Genomic DNA, 19799 nt, shown 5'->3' with positions numbered 1-19799 from the left:
TTCTAATTTTTAAAGAATTATTTTTTCAGTGGGGTTTTATACCGTTTTTAAATTTTTGGGTTTTTTTTCTGCTTTCTAAAGAGTTAGTTTTATCAGTGAATTTTTATACCCCCTTTTCCATTTGACCAATTCAATTTTTAAAGTAATCTTTTCTTCCTTATTTTTGTGTCCTTTTTATCAAGCTACTAATTGTCTTTTCATCATTTTCTTGCATCACTCAAATTTCTTCCCTCAATTTCCCTCTAGTTCTTTTATTTGATTTTTATAATCCTTTTTGAGCCCTTCCAGGAATTCTTATTGGAATTATGTATAATTTATATTTTTTTCCTTTAAGGCTTTGTTGTTTTGACTTCATTTTTTTATGAGTTAGTGCCTTGATTTTCCTTGTCAATGTACTTTTTATGATTAGGTTTTTTTTTTGTGGTTTGATAATTTTCCCACACTATTTCTTAATTTGGAACTTTATGTTAATGTTTTGCTCTGTTCCTGGTGAGGAGGTGGGGGGCACAATCTCAAGGTTTAGGCTTTTTTGCACTGCAGTTTTCAGAGTTAGTTCTGGGGGTTTAGAAGTTTTTAATGCTTCCAAGGTGGTGTGATCTGGGGAAAGATATGACAACTATTTTCTTGGTCTGTATTCTGGATGTTACCACAGACTGAGTCTCAGTTCTATAATTCTAACTTCAAGTTAGACAGTTCCACTCATATGTCTTAGCACTTAAAACTCTATCTCTAAAATTAAGCTCATTATCTTTCCACAAACCAGCTTTCTTCTTCTCTCAGTGGCATTATAACTTCCCCATTTATCCAGAGAAACCACTTGGAGTTTTTTATTTACTCCTTTCTTGCTATTGACCTGCCCTCTTCTTCCATTAATTCAGCAGTTCTTCCTATCCAAGAGTGTTACACTGATTTCTACCTTTCCATTTCTTCTATCCTTTCCCCTTCCATTTCCTTAACAAAGGTTTTACTGTTGAATTTTGACAGGCATTTTCTTTTCTTTTCTCCTTAAATCCTTACTTTTGAATGGTAACGATTAAGCAGTTGGGGTTAAGTGACTTCCCCAAGGTCACATAGCTAGGAAGTGTTTGAGGCCAGATTTGAACCTAGGTCCTCCCAACTCCAGACCTGGTTCTCTATCCACTACCCAGCTGACCCTATTTCTGTTCCTTCTACTCAGAATGCTTTCCTTCTCATTCCTTCTGTCAAAATCTTAATTATCCTTCAAAGAGCAGCTCAGATATGACAGTGCAGGTGAAATCTGTGGTTGGTGAAAGTGATAATCATCAAAACAATCTGATAATAGCTAAAAAATAGAGTGGTGGATCAGGAATAGATTAGGTATACAATAACACAGTAGTAAATGGCCATAATAATCTAGTGTTTGATAAATGCCAGTATACCAAGATAAGGTCAAAATGAGCACATGATTTAGACATAAATTATGATAGCAAAGTAAATTGGGGGAGCATGGAAAATCTACCTGGCAGGGACAGCTAGGTGACTCAGAGGATAGAGAGCGACTCTTGGAAACGGGAGGTCCCAGTTGCAAATCTTGGACATTTTCTAGCTGACCCTGGGCAAGTCACTTAATCCCAATTGTCTGGCCCTTATCACTCTTCTGCCTTGGAACTCATACTTAGTATAGATTCTAAGATGGAAGATAAGAGTTTAAAATTTTAAAAAATTATTATTCTGTGCTATCTTCATCTAGAGAAAGAATGGTTGAAGAAAAAATGCAGAAGAAAAATACTATTTATTACTTGTTTATATGGGTATATGATTGGGGGTTTTGGTCTTAAAAGATTTCTCTATTACAAAAATGATAATATGGAAATAGATTTCGAGTGATAATACATGTATAACACAGTGGAATTGCTTGTCAGCTCTGGGAGGGAGGAGGGAGGAGAGAGGAGGGAATTATGCCCAAAGGGCTTTAAAAGATTGCATGCCCTTTCATACAGCAATAACACTACTGGGTTGTACCCTAAAGAAATAATAATGAAAAATGTTTGTACAAAAATATTCACAGCTGCGCTCTTTGTGGTGGCAAAAAAATTGGAAAATAAGGGGATGTCCCTTGATTCGGGATGGATGAACAGGTTGTGGTATCCGATGGTGATGGAATACTATTGTGCTATAAGGAATGATGAACTGGAGGATTTCTATATGAACTGGAAGAACCTCAGTGAACTGATACTGAGTGAAATGAGCAGAACCAAGAGAACATTGTACACAGAAAGTGAAACATTGTGGAACAATCCAATGTAATGAACTTTACTACTAGTAGCAATGCAATAATTCAGGACATTCCCAAAGGACTTATGAGAAAGAATGCTATCCACATCCAAAGAAGGAACTGTAGAAGTAGAAATGCAAAAGAAAAACATATGACTTATCACTTATTTATTAAGGGTATATGATTTGGGGTTTTGGCTTTAAAAGATCGCTCTATTGTAAAAATAAATAATATGGAAATAGGTATCAAGTGATAACATTTGTACTCAGTGGAATTGCTTAATGGCTTTGGGAGGGGAAAGGAAATAGTGGAGAGAAAGAAAATCAATCATGTAAACATGGAAAAATATTAAATTTTTAAAAATTAAAAATAAAAAAAATCCCTCAAATGGTTGGATTGGTTCACAGCTCCACCAACAGTGTGTGTGTCCCCATTTTTTTCACATTGCCTCCAACATTTGTCATTTTGTCTTTTGTCATTTTAGCCAGGCTCATGGGTGTGAGGTGATATCTCAAAGCTGCCTTGGTTTGCATTTCTCTAATCAGTGGTGATTTAGAACATTTTTTCATATCTCTTTATATGGCTTTGATTTCTTCATCTGAAAATTGTCTCTTCATATCTTTTATTCATTTATCAATTGGAGGATGGCTCTTATTCTCATAAATTTGACAAAATTCTCTTTATATTTTAGAGATAAGACTTCTATATGAGAGGCTGTCTAGAACCCTATCCTCCCTAACCCCCACCAATTTTTTGCTTTCTACCTAATCTTGGCAGCATTTGTTTAATTTGTACAAAAACTTTTCATTTAATGTACTCAAAATTATCTGTTTCATATTTCATAATACTCTTCACCTCTTGTTGGCTCATAAATTCCTCTCCTATGCATAAATCTGATACATTCCCTGTCCTAATTTACTTATATCTCCTTTTATATACAGATCATGCATCCATTTTTATCTTATATTAATGAATGGAGTAAGATATTGATCTTTACCTTGTTTCGTTAAACTAGCTTCCAGTTGTCTCAGCAATGTTTAACAAATAGTGATTTCTTATTCCCAAAACCTGGATCTATTATTTTAATAAAATACAAGATTACTATAATCTTTTACTGCTGTTTGTTGTATGTCTATTCTTTTCCATTGATTCACCTTTCTATTTCTTAGCCAATGCCAGGTAGTTTTGATAATTACTGCTTTATAATACAATTGAAAATATGGTGCTGCTAAATACTCCTTCTTTTACATTTCTTTCATTAATTCTTTTGATATTCTTGATCTTTTATTCTTCCAAACAAATTTAGTTATTATTTTTTCTAATTAAATAAAATAATTTTTGTAATTTAATAGGATGGTATTTAATAAGTAGATTAGTTTAGGTAAACTGTCATTTTAATTATATTGGCTCTACCTATCCATGAACAATTAATATTTCTCCAGTAATTTAAATCTGATTTTATTTGTGTAAAAATGTTTTACTAAAAAAAGTTTCAAAGCCTTACCTTCTGTCTTAGAATCAATACTGTGTATTGGTTCCAAGGCAGAAGATTGGTAAGGGCTAGACAATGGGAGTTAAGTGACTTGCCCAGGATCACACAGTTAGGAAGTGTCTGAGGCCAGATTTGAACATAGGACCTCTTGTCTCTTGGCCTGACTCTCAATCCACTGAAATATCCAGCTGCTCCTGTAAAAAACTCATCATATATAATTCCTTAACCACCATCATGTTCTCTAGACAGTAAAGTGGCAACACATTAAAAGGCTTTAAAATTGCAGCTCCTTCTGGATTCTCAAAAGAGTATCAGCACTCTTCCTTAAATGGCCTCCTTCTCTGGAGTCAGGGCTACCATATCTTAGTGGGACACTAAAGAAGACATCTTCATTAAGGCCATATAAATCCTTAATCATGGTGGAAATTGGATGCACCCTTGGAAGATTTTTCATGGCCCAGGAAGTATAGCCCTTCATCTAGATCCCCTCATAAGCACTTTCAACCACCTGTTTATAAGCATTTTATCAATGTTGTAAATCAGTATCAGTTCCTAAAGCAGGATAGAGATTCTTCAGAGAGACACCACCCCATCCAGGAATTCTAGAGTCTTCATGTTCTGTACGAACCCATCCATGACAACTTGAAGAGAGACTATTGAGTCTCCCATTAGGTAATGGAAATGGGCAGAATCCAGATTGCAACCACTTCCAATAATGTGGATTTTTAGAAAAGTCATTTAGCTTCCATATCACAGATGTCATTGGATTGGAGATAATTAGTAGCTTGTAATTAGACCTGTATTAAACAATACAGGGAATGATGAATCTAAAGATATTCCTATTATGCTGGACCAAATTAAGGTGACCTTCCTGCTAATATGCCCCAAACATAAAAACAACCAGCTCTGAGTTTGGAGTCACACTGTAGTCTTTGCCAGAGACAATCATTGGTGTTTCTAGGAAAAGACTGCCATGTTGGAAATCCATTATCTTTCTATTTAGTTTGTCTTCTATGATATCAACTAGGGAAAGTTCATCAACTAAATCTTTCCTTAATATGCTGATGACATGTGCCATGCCAACTGCACCAACCCCAATAACAGTGATATTGTTATAGGAAATCTGGTCTTCCTTTAGGACATTCACAATCAGATGCTCCTTGATAGTTCTCAACTTGAGATAAGTCTAAGATTGTTGATCAGGCTATAAGGAACTCTGAGATAGATATGAGACTGCTGCTCCCAGACTCATGCCTTCTGAAGGATTTATGATGAAAAAAGCTACCCACTTTTAGAGAAAAAACTGATGGCATTTGAATGCAGATTGAAACATACTTTAAAAACTTTTTAAAAAAATCTTTCCTGTTTTTTTCTTTCCTTTTTTGGGGGAGGGTCTGTGTTTTCCTTCACAATATGGCTAATATAGAAATGATTTGTATTACTGCATGTGTATAGTGTATATAAAATTGCTTATCTTCTCAGAGAGGGGAAAATGAGATGAAAGGAGAGGATTTAGAACTCAAACTTTTAAGAAATTAATGTTAAAAATTTTAACAAGTAATTTAGAAATATTTAGTGAAATAAATAAAATAGATTAGGAGAAAAATTAAAAAGCAAAAATTTTAAAAGAAAGTAAGTCTATTATAAGTTCCCCATGTGAATGAAATCAAGGTTCAGACCATTAAAAAATTACCTGTAGTATCCTTCATTGATAGACGAAATAATGTAAATATATTACTTTGCAAATCTTGTAGCATTATAGAAATATCAGCTAGGTGGTATAATAGGCAATGCGCTTGTTTCAGAGTCAAGAAGACCTTGAGTTCAAATGCAGCATCAGACACTTACTAGCAATGTGACCTTAGGTATATCACTTAACCTCTGAGATTCAATTTCTTTTTAAAAAATTTTAAAAAACCCTCACCTTCCATCTTGGAGTCAATACTGTGTATTGGCTCCAAGGCAGAAGAGTGTTAAGGGCTAGGCAAAGGGGGTCAAGTAACTTGCCCAGGGTCACACAGCTGGGAAGTAGCTGAGGTCAGATTTGAACCTAGGACCTCCCATCACTAGGTCTGACTCTCAATCCACTGAGCCACCCAGCTGCCCCCTGAGATTTAATTTCTTTATCTGCAAAATGGGGGTGATAATAGCACTTACCTTATAGAGTCCTTGTGAGGCTCAAGAAAGATAATATATGTAAAGGGTTTTATAAACCATAAAGTAGCAGATAGGTTGTAATCAATTATTATTATTATTTGTCCTGAACTTTATTCATAGTCATATAATTATATGTTATTATTTATACTGTATATTTATTATCATCCTTCCTTCTCATCTCAAAGATTTATTTACCCTCCTTTCTTCTTTTTTGCTCCAATTTCATACTAACAAGTCTCCTTGCAGTGTTAATTCTTCTACTTGTGTCTTTGATTCTAGCTTTCTACCATGTCTTCTTGTAAATTCACCATGAGAGTCCACTTAAAATGTCAGATGCCTCTTTGTGTTTTCTTGACATTGTGAGGATATATGCAGACTTTTTCCTGAAAATGCTGAGCTCAAATGTAAAGGAATTTTCCAATTTGACAGATATCAGAGATGTAAGATAGACATCACTTGAAGAAAAAATAATCATAGCACAAGTTAAGTGTTTCTCCCCTCACTATAGTTTTTATTTTTAATTGAGAATTCTTGCTTTTCCTTTACTTGTAAATGCAGAGATCCTGATGCAGAGTTCAATAAAAGGAGACGAATGTAATGATGCCCATGTGTCCAGTTAAAATGGTAACAAAAGATCATAGAGTCGTAACTCAACTTTCCTACGTACACTTCATTAATTCAGAAATATGGATTCCATTCAAAAACCATTTATTTAGTATCTCCTATGTTCAAGGCATTGTGTTAGCAATTAGGATTGCAAAAACATATGAAGTTTTTTTCCCTCCCTGAAATGCAGTTATTTTACCTGTCTGTTGAGATATGTGACTCAATGAGATACCCACTTGTCCTATTTTAAAAGAACCCATTCTACACAGATTCCAATTTATAGGATGGTGAATTTGGGATTGAGGAAGAGAAGACTATGACCTCACCAAGGCATTTTATGTCAAAAATACTGAAATGAACCATGCATTACTGGGACTTTAAATCCACCAGCAGTATGAGTAATACAGTCAAATGTTACTTTGCTCTCCAGCAATGAATGAAAGTTCCTAACTGAGGTCATTGGTTAAGCTCCGATATTATTTTGGGCATTTTTCATACTATGACTTTTTTTAAATAAGAAGCTACAAATATTTTCAGTTATTAAAAATAAATACACAAAGCCCACTTTAATTTCCATCAAATACCTGGCATTTCATCCAGTTAGTTGCCCCAGGCTGACTAGACATATTTAACTGTTCATATACTATTTCCCTTCACTGCCCCAACATGGATTTGTTGACAAAAAAAAAAGAAATTGTACCACTAAAATCAGTTGTCATTATATCATCTTGCTGAGCTCCTGTCAGCAAGTGGCAGGTTCAAGAAACAATGATTTCCTGATGCCACTCAAAATATTAAAATCTAAGTGTCAATGATGACAGTGTAATAGTAATATCCTTTGAGACTTTGGTAGACATCAACAGGCTCCCATCATGACTGTCTATTACTGGTGTCTAGATTCTGCCCCCTTAGGGAATGAGTGTCACTTTTTGATAGGTCATCATTTTTTTTTACATTTAATAGTAGTTCTTTTAATGTGTACATTTCAATACTTCAAATGTAAATTCCTCACAAATCGGAATTATTTCATTCTTTGTACTTGGATCTTAAACACTTAACACAGTTCCTGGCACATAGCTGGAACTATGATTGGTTGATTTATTTTAGATTTGAAAATTTTTATTTAATTAATTAATTTTTCCATGGTTCCATGATTCATGTTCTTTCACTCCCCTCCTCCCACCCTTCTCCCGTAGCCAACAAGCAACTCCACTGGGGTTTACTTGTGTCATTGTTCAAGACCTATTTCTATATTATTAATATTTGCTTTAGGGTGATCATTTAGAGTCTATGTCACCAATCATATCCCCATCGACCCAGGTGATCAGGCAGTTGTTTTTTCTTCTATGTTTCTGCTTCCACAGTTCTTTCTGTGGATGCAGATAGTGTTCTTTCTCATAAATCCTTCAGAATTGTCCTAGTAGAGAAGTCCATTATATTCAATTGTGCCACAGTGTACTATGATTGGTTGTTGATTGTTAATTGGTTGGTTTTATTTCTACAACAAAGGAGATGGTTTCAGAAGATAACAGGCTTAGAGTTATAAGGCCCATTAAAAGTCATGTAATCTAGCACCATAGATGGAGAAACTAAAGAGAGAAGCTAAGTGATTTGCTCAGTGTCACATCAATTGCAAGTGATAGGGCTAGGCCAATGAGTTGTCTATACCTAAAGTGGAGCTCTAGACATATAGTTATTTTTTTAGACCATACTTTCCATCTTAGAATCAATACTGTGTCTTAGTTCCAAGGCAGAAGAGGAGTAAGGACTAGGCAATGGGGGTTAAGTGACTTGCCTATGATCATACAGCTAAGAAGTGTCTAAGGCCATATTTGAACCCAGAATCTCCTGTCTGTAGGCCTGGCTCTCAATTCACTGAGTCATCTTTTCATTGATAGCCCATTTCAAGAACAAGAATTCCACCTTGAAGATGACAGGTATCTCTATCAGGTTGTAGTCATGGTTGAAAAATTTCTTTCCTTAGTGGCTCACCGTGTGTTGTTGAGCCTTACTATACTTTTCTAGCACAGTCCTCGAATTATAGATAGGTACCTTTGATCACCAGGCAGACAAAATAAATGACTTGCTTGTATTTGCTGGTAGTCAGGATCATTTAAAGATTGAGCATCCATCCAGGAAGTGGGTCCAGAGTGAAGGAAATTGGCAGCTATGGGGTGGTGAGATTAAAAAAAAAATAGGGGAAGATCACTTTCTTTCCTTGCTCCCCCAAGACATTTTCCTTGATTCCCCATGTAAGAATTTAAAATTAGGTTTTTATGCTAATATGAAAATTCTGAGGTAATAGTGTGGTAGCCGATTTAAAATATTATAACTCAAGTCAAAATGACTGTTAGTAGTGTTTATTTACACAGAGTTAGAAAGAGTGAAAGTAGAGAAATTTAAGAAGAGGGTAGAGAAAGTGTCTAGTCTGTCACTCTAAATGTTGCTCCTGTGTCTGACTCAGCCCCAGCAGGGCTTGTTAACCCTCAGCCAGAGGACCTTGTGCTGTCTTATGCAAGGGTTTCACCTACAGAGCCTCCTCCAGGAAAGAAAGGCCTCTCCGGAACTAATCTCTCCAGAAGCCAAGAAAGGAAGGCCAGTGACTCACTTAAACCAAAGTTCAAAGGAGAAGATCTAGGAACAGTCCTTCAAGAAGCAGTCCAAGAGCAGTCAAGGTGCAAGCCAAAGGTCCAGTCTAATGCCACCTCCAAAAGCCAAGTCACCAGGAGAAGCACCTTGGCCAGGAAGTTCAGGACTTTTTATAGTCCTTTTTCCACATTAGTTTCATTACAAGAACCAATTATAGTCTTTCAATATGCTTAGCACTGCCCAAGGGGTGGTCAGTGGCCTCTGGAGTTGTCACTCACTTTAGTAAGTGACTTGGAAACTCCCTTACTTAGTGTTAAGTAGAGGTGTTTAAGTTTTTGATTAGTTTAAAAATTTATGATTGATAGACAAATAGAGTTTGCTTTACTCTTCATATCCAGCATCCCTTTGATGCAACCCAACACTCAGAGTTGGGGTCCAGACCTACAATACTCTCCTCTTATTTCCTTTCTATGACTTTGGATGTAGGAAGATTTGGGGTACATGAGTGGAGGAAGGTCTTTGTGTTAGAGCACTTAATTTTCTTCATTTTCACATATCAAGTAAATTATGTGACCATACTATGTTGAATATGTATACCTGATGAATGTGGAGGTCATTGGCTGAGAGTGGTGTGGGGACAGAGCTATGGTTTTCCAATTTTTAATGTTTTTCATCATTATTTCATATGTTTAAATTCATAACCTTGCCTCTGTGGGATTTAAATTGTCCATCTACTGGAAGAGTGAGATGGTATTTGAATTTCACACACACATGCATGATTGAAAGATTTATTTGAGACAATTTGGCTGATTGTTTAAATAGACTATTACCTGTTGGAAAATTTAGATCTTACATCACTTCTTTGGATAATTAATATAGTGGTTGTTGAATGTAGCTGATTATGAATTGATCTTGTTCTAGTCTATCAATTGCCTAGTGATTAAAATGAGTTAAAAGAGGACAATCAAAACCAGTTTAAAAAGAAAAAAAGAAACTGGCTATACCTGGAGCTCAATGTTTTGACCAGATGTCTTTGCCAGAGACCCCAGTCTCTGGCTATTTTGTCATATAACTTAACTGCCCCCACCCAAGTTGCCACCTCTCCTGAGCCTTTAGATCTCTTTTCTATGGACTTTTGGTTGTTATGGAAAACAATTTATGTGACAGGTTCTTGAGGCTTTGCCTTCCATGAGACTTCCTCCCTGTTGAAAAGTATTTAAAGACTGCCCCTTTCCTGGACCTTGTGGACATTTGCACCCCCCCCCCCCCAATGCTGTGTGATGACCTTGGACTGCAATCCCCTCACCTTGATTAAAGACCTTATGCTACTGCTACTTTGGTAATTCTCTTGAATTCAGGTTGTTGACTTTCTGCATTACCACAAATATGACAATATACACAGAAAATATCATTCACACCTACTTGTTTTACACATATATTTAATTTCCACACATTATAATGTGATACATCTTTTGTTCTTCCATTGGTATAGAAATAAATTCTAATATTCTAATAATTCCATTCGTACATCCAAGCCACTATACATTACAAAATTGGTGGCAGCACGGTGTAGGGGGACAATGCTGAATTGGAAGTCAGAAAGCTTGTGTTAAAATCCTAGCTCTGTCTTCCTTCCTATGAGATTGTGGGCAATTCCCATGGCCTCTCTGGGTCTCAGTTTCCTCTTATGTAAAATAGGGGTGTCAGATTAAGGTCTGTTCTGGTTTTAAGTCTGTGATCTTGCTATTCCCCTTCTTTATCCAGTTAAAACATATTTTAAAGCCTATATTGTTTCTCTTTGAATTAGGTCAGAAAAGCTATTATCCATTATTGGATGTGAAAGGCTATGATAGCTTAGCAATACAGAAAGAGGCTGATAAGAGGCCCCCAGGTGATCTTCAGCTTCAGATATTCAGGGTAAATTAAGGAAAGCATTTGAGAGAAGGGGCAGCTAGGTGGTGCAATGGATAGAATGCCAGATCTGGAGGCAGAAAGATCTGAATTCAAATCCAGTCTCAGAAACTTCCTAACTGTGTGACCCTGGGCAAGTTATTTAGCCCTGTTTGCCTCAGTTTCCTCATCTGTCAAATGAGTTGGAGTAGGAAATGGCAAACAACTGCAGTATCTTTGCCCCAAATGGGGTCACAAAGAGTTAGACACAACTGAAACTCCTGGACAACAGCAATAAGCTTGAGAGAAGAGGTCTGGGAAGCAGTGGCGTATACTGTTTTCTTGTTGCCTTTTCTTACATTTTCATTAGATGGACATCTGTAGTTGATAGAATGTTGGACTTGGAGTCAGAGGGTTAGGGGTTCAGATTCTGCCTCTCCCACTTATTAGCTATTTAAACCTTGGTTCCTTTATTTGCAGAATGGGGATAATGCCTATGGCACTTTATTTCATGGAGTTGATGAGGGGGTAAAATGATATAAGGTTTATAAATTGTTTTGCAAACCTCAAAGGCCTATATAAACATTACATTATTATAGATCTGAAGTTGGAAGGAAAATTCAGACTCTTTGTTTTACATTTGAAGAAACTGGGAAATATGTAAATGTCGTGCCCAGGTTGTTGCTGTTTAGTTATTTCAGTTGTGTCTAAATCTTTGTGACCTCATTGGGGGGTTTCTTGGCAAAGATACTGCAGTGGTTTACCATTTCCTTCTCTAATTCATTTTACAGGTGAGGAAACTGAGGCAAACAGGGTTAAATGACTTGCCTAGGGTCACTTGCCCAAGAGTTTGAATCCAGATTTGAACTCAGGTCTTCTTGACTCCAGGCCTGGTGCTCTATCCACTATGCCCCCTAGCTGCCCCCAATTTGCCCAGGTATTAAGTATAAAATATAGGATTTGAATGTAGATACTTGACTCTAGAATCACTGCTCTTACCACATTTTCTTAGCCAGGTCTCAGCAATTATTGTTATTATTGTTATTATCTTCTAGTGATTTTTGTCCATCTTGTAAGGGGAGAAGAAGGGAAAGAAGGTGTTTCATTGCAAAATAAATAGCTTTCCAGCAGAAAGGAAGCCCTTGGGATTCAATCCAATTCAACAATAAGGTGAATATTATGTGCAAAGCACTGTGCTAGGCTATATGATGTAAATGCTTATTGATTTGGTTAACTAATATGCAAATCAATAAGAAAGAAATTTTAAGTTGTAAATGAAGTGACTATTAAGAGCTTATTAGGCTTCTTAGGATCATAGATTCAATAGCTAGCATTTTATGGTGCTTTTATGTTTTGCAAAATGCTTTATGTATGTCACCTCATTTGACCCTCAAAACAATCCTAGGAGGTAGGCGCAATTAATATCTGTATCTTACTGGTGAGGAAACAAAAAGCAAAGAGTGGTGAAATGATTTACTCGACATCACACAGCTGCTAAGTATCTGAAAAAGGATTTGAACTCGGGTCTATCCTGACTTCATTATTCTATCCACAATACCATTTAGGTGCTATAAACTGAAAAGCACTTTGGAGGTTATCTAGTTCAACTTACTTTTAATTTTTTAAATGTATACCTTCTGTCTTAGTATCCATTCTAAGACTGAAGAGTGGCAAGGACTTGGCAATCAGGGTTAAGTGACTTGCCCAGTGACACAGGAAATATTTGAGGCCAAATTTGAACCCAGATCCTTCTGCTACTTAGCTGCCCTCCCAACATATTTTTAGAGGAAAATGAAGCCCAAAGTTATGAGGGTATAACAGTGACAGCCAGTCTCTAGCTTTAGGCATGCCCTCAGGCAGGATATCCCCACAGATACCTTCCTCTTTAGCTTTAGCTTGGGTACCAGTCCTGGAAGCATCTTCTGGGGATTTGGACATCTTATATGTAAATACCTACATTCTAGTCTTTTTAGACTTCTCTTCCTTTCTTAAAGGTTCTCTCCAAGATATGGTGATGGTGCTGGGCTCACAAAGCTCTGCTGATACCAGGTGCTCTGGCAAATCCTATCACACTAAATAGGCTTCCAGGACAGGTCTGCCAATGGATGAAAGACCAGTCTGGCTAAGTTCAGAGGCTCATTACTGTGTTGGGTTTAAAGTGTATATTGTCAGGTGGCCAAAAATTAGAAAACGAGGGGATGCCCATCAATTGGGGAATGGCTGAAAAAATTGGGGTATATGTTGGTGATGGAATACTATTGTGCAAAAAGGAATAATAAAGTGGAGGAATTCCATGGAGACTGGAACAACCTCCAGGAAGTGATGCAGAGTGAGAGGAGCAGAACCAGGAGAACATTGTACACAGAGACTAATACACTGTGGTATAATCGAACATAATGGACTTCTCCATTAGTGGCGGTGTAATGTCCCTGAACAACTTGCAGGGATCTAGGAGAAAAAACACTATTCATAAGCAAAGGATAAACTATGGGAGTGGAAACACTGAGGAAAGCAACTGCCTGACTACAGCAGTTGAGGGGACAGGTCAGAGGAGAGACCTTAAATGAACACTCTAATGCAAATATTAACAACATGGCAATGGGTATGAATCAAGAACACATGTGATACCCAGTGGAATCACGCGTCGGCTACAGGGAGTGGTGGGGAGGAAAAGAAAATGATCTTTGTCTTTAATGAATAATGCATGGAAATGATCAAATAAAATATTATAAAAATTTAAAAAAGTGTATATTGTCACACTTTTTCATGGTAACTCATGGAGATGCAAATCATAAGAGACTGATCTGCCATGGTGGAGGGAGCACCCACAATCATGAGAATTGAAGAGTCTCTGAATCATGCTCTTCCACCCTTGAATGCCTCATTCCCCTGGCGCCCAATAGTAGTATTGTTCCAGGTCTACCAGTTCCCAATCCTGGCTTATGTCAAGTTTTTCAGATGCTCTTGTAAGCAAATTGCATTAAGTTTGAGAACATTGCAGAGACCCCCTAAGTAAAATCTGTAATCACTGAAGAATTTGGGCTAACTAATCACACAGAGGAAAGCAATTGGGTGAAGGATGTCTAATTATCCAGTAGAGTTGAGCAGACAAACTATAGAATTTGTACATTGGTATATATAAATATATACATATATATTATGTGTATGTTGTTGCTTAGTGATTTTTCAGTCAAAGATACTGGAATGGTTTGTCATTTCCCTTTCTAGCTCATTTTATGGATGATCAAATTGAGGCAAATAGAGTGACTTGCTCTATTTGACTTGCCCAGGGTTAGATTTGAACTTAGACCTTGACTCCAAGTCCAAGACACTTTCCATTGTGCCACCTACCTGCCTGTAAACTATACAGTGAGCCAGGCCTGGAATTGAACAGGAGGACAAGAGGCTAGATTACTTTTGGGGCATCTGCACGGTCTCACCATCTTTTTAATACTTATCTCCTTTATTGTTATCAGATGGTTGTGAGCATGGAACAGTATATTCTCTGAAGAATTCAAATGGAATATTGACTAGGGGCAAGGGAAAGGCTCACGGTGGGCAGGAGCAATCTGCAACACATTTCAGACAAGGAATTTACAGATGCAGTACTTTCCCTCCAAACAAGGCAGTTTGCTTTCCATCTGGACAGCGCCACCAACATTAGAGGATGTTGTTAGGAGCAGCTGCTCATTGCTAAGATATGTTCAAGCCACCAGGTGGCAGCTAGAACTTGAGGTAAGCCAGCTAATTGAACTGGGCATGTGCCATGATGTCTGGCTGTCCTTCCATTTCCACTTTTCAGTTCTTCTGAACTGTGTTTAAAATCAGGAGCATAGAGTCATTCCAAAAGTGACATATAATTCTCTTGGCTTAGGTACTCCCAATCACTTGTATCCCAGTTGTTTCTTGGTGTATCCTCAGAGAATTCAATCACTTACTATTTAGGCTAAATGTCAGTCATCAATAAGCATTTGTTAAATGCCTACTATGTGCCAGGTATCACACTAATCACTGGGCACAAAGAAAGGCAACCTCTTCCCCCCACCTCAGACCCAACATTTGCCCTGAAGGAGTATACGTTCTAATGAAAGAGACAAGTAAATAACTAAATTGTTCATCCTTCATGTTGAAGACCAGCAACATCATGGGATCATAGCTTGACTCCTGAGTGAATTGGATTTAAGTGAGGCAGAGTGGCAGTGTCATCAGCCTCACTCACTCTTCCAGAGTCATTGAAGTCCAGTGGCAGACAGAAGTCAGGATGACTGGTGATAACCTAGGATGTAGTGGGTGTCCTTGGCTTCTTTGATGTCCGACCAAGCTCTAAGTTCTTCATAACCTTGCTTCACATGCTTTCATGGCCACTGCAACAAATTATTCTCTTCTGCCCATTCCACTGTGGGAAATCTTCACATGCTTTCAATTGGTTGGAAGCCTGTCCATTACCCTCAACCTTTTGTGTCTCCCTTTTACTCAACTCTCATCTGGGGTTCCAAACCCACTAGATATATATGAGCCATATATGGAAAACTATAGAGTAATTGGAAGGAAATCTGAGAGGGGAGAGCATCAGCAGTTGGGGAAACCAAGGAAGGTCTCTTGTAGAGGGTAAGATTTGAGCTAAATCTTGAATAAAGCCAAAGAAATTGAGAAGTCAAAGTGAGGAAGAAAGGCATTCTTGGGCTTAGAGACAGTACAAAGGCATGGGAACAGAGCGTGGAGCATCATGTGTGAGAAAGTGCAAGGACGTCAGTTTACTAGAGTGTAGTTTGTGGAGGGAAATGATATAAGGATATTGTAAAGGTAGGAAGGAGTCAGGTGATGAATAGCTTTAAATGTCAAACAGTTTATATTGGATTCCTTGTAATGAAGAGCCTCTGGAACTCAGTGAGCAGTGGAGTGGGGGTGAAGTGGTCAGACCTACACGTTTCTACAGTGAAAACAGAAAATCGAACAGCATTAATCCTGAAATGCCTTTAGACAAACTGTGGTCACTCTCTACAGGAAAATTTAAATTTTGGTTTTTTTCTCCCACTATGTTCCTCCTCTTCTCTGTTCTGTCCCTTTGTTCTTAAAGTAGACACAGAAACCCAAAGGATGTTTTATAAAATAAAAATGGGGAAGGGGAAAAACTATATCATGATTGCCTCTCACAGTATTGCTGCTTGGCTGATTCCTGTAGGACCTGGACTGCTACTTGCACAATTCTTAAATGAGCTGATTCCAGGACCTCCTCATCCCCAACCCAAGTGGTCCATTTGGCCATATGTCTTCTCTCAGTCGCTTACTGGTGTGTCAGAGCCATAGCCTGAGAGACCAAGTTAGCTAATGGAAGTATTGTCTACTATGTGACAGGTACTGGGCTAGGAGCTGTGGATCCAAGGACAAAAACAACAAACATCATTCCTAGCCTCAGGGAGCTTATATTCTCTTTGAGTTGTTGTTGAGTCATTTAGTCAAGTTTAACTCGATGGACTATATTGTCAAAGATACTAGGGTGGCTTGTCATTTTTTAAAATTCTCTACTAGATAAAGGCAAATGGAAGTTAAGTGATTTGTTCAGGGGTCACCCCGATAGGAAGTACCTGAATCCAGATTTGAACTCAAGTCTTCTTGACTCTAGGCCAAGCAAAGCACTCCGTCCACTAAACCATCTAGACAAGCAGAGGTTAAGTGACTTGACAAGGTTGCACAGCTAGTAAATGTCAGGAGATACAATCTGTATGTGGATAATTAAATACAAGATAATTTGAGGAGAGAGAGAACATTGAAAAGTAGGGGAATCAGGAAAGGTTTTGTGTTGTTGGAGGGAGCATTTCAGCTCAGCCTTGAAGTTGCTAAGGATTCTGAGAAACCCAGTTGGAGGAGTGTATCCTGGGAGTATCAGACATGAGGGACATTGTGAGGGCATAGGAGACATGAAATGAGCAAAAGATGAAATTATGGAGGAAACAAAGGTTTTGATGTTCTGTGTGATTTATTGGTTTATGGAGGCATGCCAGTTGCCTAACAAATCAGGACTCAGTTTTGGGGTGGACCCCAAATACAGACTTTTATACATTAAAAACAAATCCAAGAAGGCCAATTAACTAAAAGAAAACAATACAACATTAGGTAGTTTGATTTCTAACTGAGTGAGAGATTATGGACTTTCTAAATTGGGAAGGAGGAGAGTGAACAAGTGCAATTCCCTGAATTCAGGAAAAAGAGGTGTTTTACTCCTCCCCAAGTATCTGGAAACGCTCAAAGGAACATGGAAAAAATAACTGATCAGTTTTCAGATAAGACATACAAATTGTTTGAGATGTACAATTATGAGAAAACTCCTTAAATCAGTCTTAGGATCTGGCTGCATTTCTGGTCAACATAATTTAGGTCTTGGATTAAAGGTCTCTCAACAGTAAGGTACAGGTGGTTCAGTTTCCCAGTCACTCAGGGCTAGGTTCAAACAATACAATAAGGTTTTTCTCCCGCTTTCCCACAAGTGAACAAATTTCTATTTTGAGACAGATTTAGATTAGGCCCATAATTGAATTGAAAGGGAACTAAACTAGCTCCATAATTAAGTCATAAGATGGAGTTAGTGTGATTCACTCAGTTCCCACAATTTACCTGTTGCTATCCTAATCCCCTCAATTCCTTAATTTTCTTAGACAGGAGAAGTGAAAGATTGACACCAGTAACAATTGACCTTTGTAGCAGTGAGAGGGGAACTATCCCTAGAGAAAGAGAGGAATATTTCCCACCTGAAGACCTTGAAATTAAAAGATATCATGGCCCTTCCTGACTTATTTTTCCCTTCTAATTTTATTAACTTTTTTGACTTTCATGAATAAAAAGTTACTTTTTTAAAAGTAGCTGTAACCTGTGGCCTAACATCCCTGGCTCTGTGCTTATACAGTCTGGGTTCAGTCTTAGAAATTACTCTTTCTTTCCTCTCTAGGTTCTACTTCTGACTCTCTAGACTTCTGCCATGACCCAGCAGCCTTCCCACCCTGGAAGATCATTCTGACCTTGTAGCCCCTTCTCTGATTCATTGGATGCTCCTGGAACCTTCATTGTAAGGAAAGTGCTCAGGCCAGACTTTTTTAAAAAATTTTCTAAACTCTTACTTTCTGTCTTAGAATCAATACTGTGTATTGGTTCCAAGAGCAGTAAGGGCTAGGCAATGGGAGTTAAGTGACTTGCCCAGGATTGCACAGCTAGGAAGTGTCTGAGGTCAGATTTGAACCCAGGACCTCCCATCTCTAGGCCTGGGTTTCAATCTACTGAGCCACCCAACTGTTCCCCAGGCCAGATGTTTTATTCCTTCTTTCATCTGTAGTTTCTACTCTTGGCCTTCTGTATTTCATTTTCCACCATGATCCCACATGGATCTTCCCTTCTGCTTTTCAACCTCCCTTTATGTGACATCTCCCCCCATTAGAATGTGAGCTCCTTGAAGGCAGGGACTGTCTGTTTGTAATTTTAGGATCGTCATATGACAGGTATGTGCCTGGCCCAAAGTAAGGGCTTAATAAATGCTTCTTTGACTTGGAAGCTCCCTCCACAGACCACATTCATTTGGCATATTTCAACTCTAGCCACAATTTCCTCTGATAACCTCAATATAATTTAAACAACTTGCAGATAGGTTTCTCACAGGAAAGGGTAAAAGCTTCTCCAGTTCCCATGCTCAAGGCAATAAAGTGTATCAACATGAGATATCTGACAGCTTTTATTTCATTTACAGAAAATACAGGAAACACCATCTAACCCCAGGGAACTTCTGTTGTGACCACAAGAACTTGGAAATGGAGCCAGTCTATATTTTTCACCTCAGTATGCATTTTGACCAGATTCATTCTTGGGGTGCCTCTATGGACCCAGAAGAAGCTCCTTGAGTTTATTTCATTTAATTTTTAAAAATTCTTACCTTCTATCTTAGAATTGATAACAGTAACAGTTCTGAGGCAGAAAACCACAGTTGTGGTTAAGTGGCTTGCCTAGGGTCACACAGGTAGGAAGTTCAGATCAAATTTGAACCCAGGACTTCCCAATGCCACTTAGTTGCCCCTGGTTCCATGAGTTTAAATGTGCAGATCAACAGGATGCTTCTTCCAAGATCAGAAAAAGAGTAAATACAACAAAGACAGCCCAAATCCAGGCTCAAGCTTGCCCGGGTAAGACACCTACTTTAGCTGCCACCTGGAGGCTGGGGTAGACTCTCGGGATATAACTTGGAAGAGTATTGCATGACTTATAGATGAAAAGGAAGCGAGGATAATGTATGGGAGGCTCCCTTTTGTACTGTGTGGATAATCAGCCTCCTAGCCCAAGAGGATGATGACTCTTTGTCTCCTCATAGTGTAAGCCAATTAGAGATGCCACACATGGAAGCAATGAGCTTCCCCATGGTCCTCTGGGACCAGGAATGTGACCAAGACTCCACGGGATGGAAGTGCTTGGGTGGAGATGGTGCCCACTACAACATAAAGTACTCACAATGGACCATAAACAACTGATAAAATTCTCTTTCATCGCTGTTGAGTTCTGCCTTCTTCTCAAGTCTATACAGTCCTAGATGTAGAGTGTCACCTAAAGCATGGTACAGGGGATAGAGCATTGGACTTGGAATTAAGAAGACTCACTTCATTAAGTTCATGTTCAAATACTTTTAGCTGTATGACAACTCTTTTTGCTTCATTTCCTCATCTGTAAAATGACCTTGAGAAGGAAATGGCAGACCTCTCTGGTATCTTTGCCAACAAAACCCCCAAATGGTGTCACAAAGAGTCAGATACTACTGAAATGACTCAACAACCAAAAAGATTGGAACTCATCTTAGTA

The 19799-nt window shown here is 38.1% G+C and overlaps 1 pseudogene; it reads right to left on the bottom strand.

The window, feature by feature from the left end:
• Window positions 1–4002: 4002 nt before the first annotated feature.
• On the bottom strand, window positions 4003–7117 carry LOC100024926 (L-lactate dehydrogenase A chain-like; annotated as a pseudogene).
• Between the last annotated feature and the right edge of the window lie 12682 nt (window positions 7118–19799).

Source organism: Monodelphis domestica, chromosome 2, assembly GCF_027887165.1.
Source record: "Monodelphis domestica isolate mMonDom1 chromosome 2, mMonDom1.pri, whole genome shotgun sequence".
Classification (NCBI taxonomy): domain Eukaryota; kingdom Metazoa; phylum Chordata; class Mammalia; order Didelphimorphia; family Didelphidae; genus Monodelphis; species Monodelphis domestica.
This window is presented reverse-complemented; position numbering and strand designations above follow the sequence as displayed.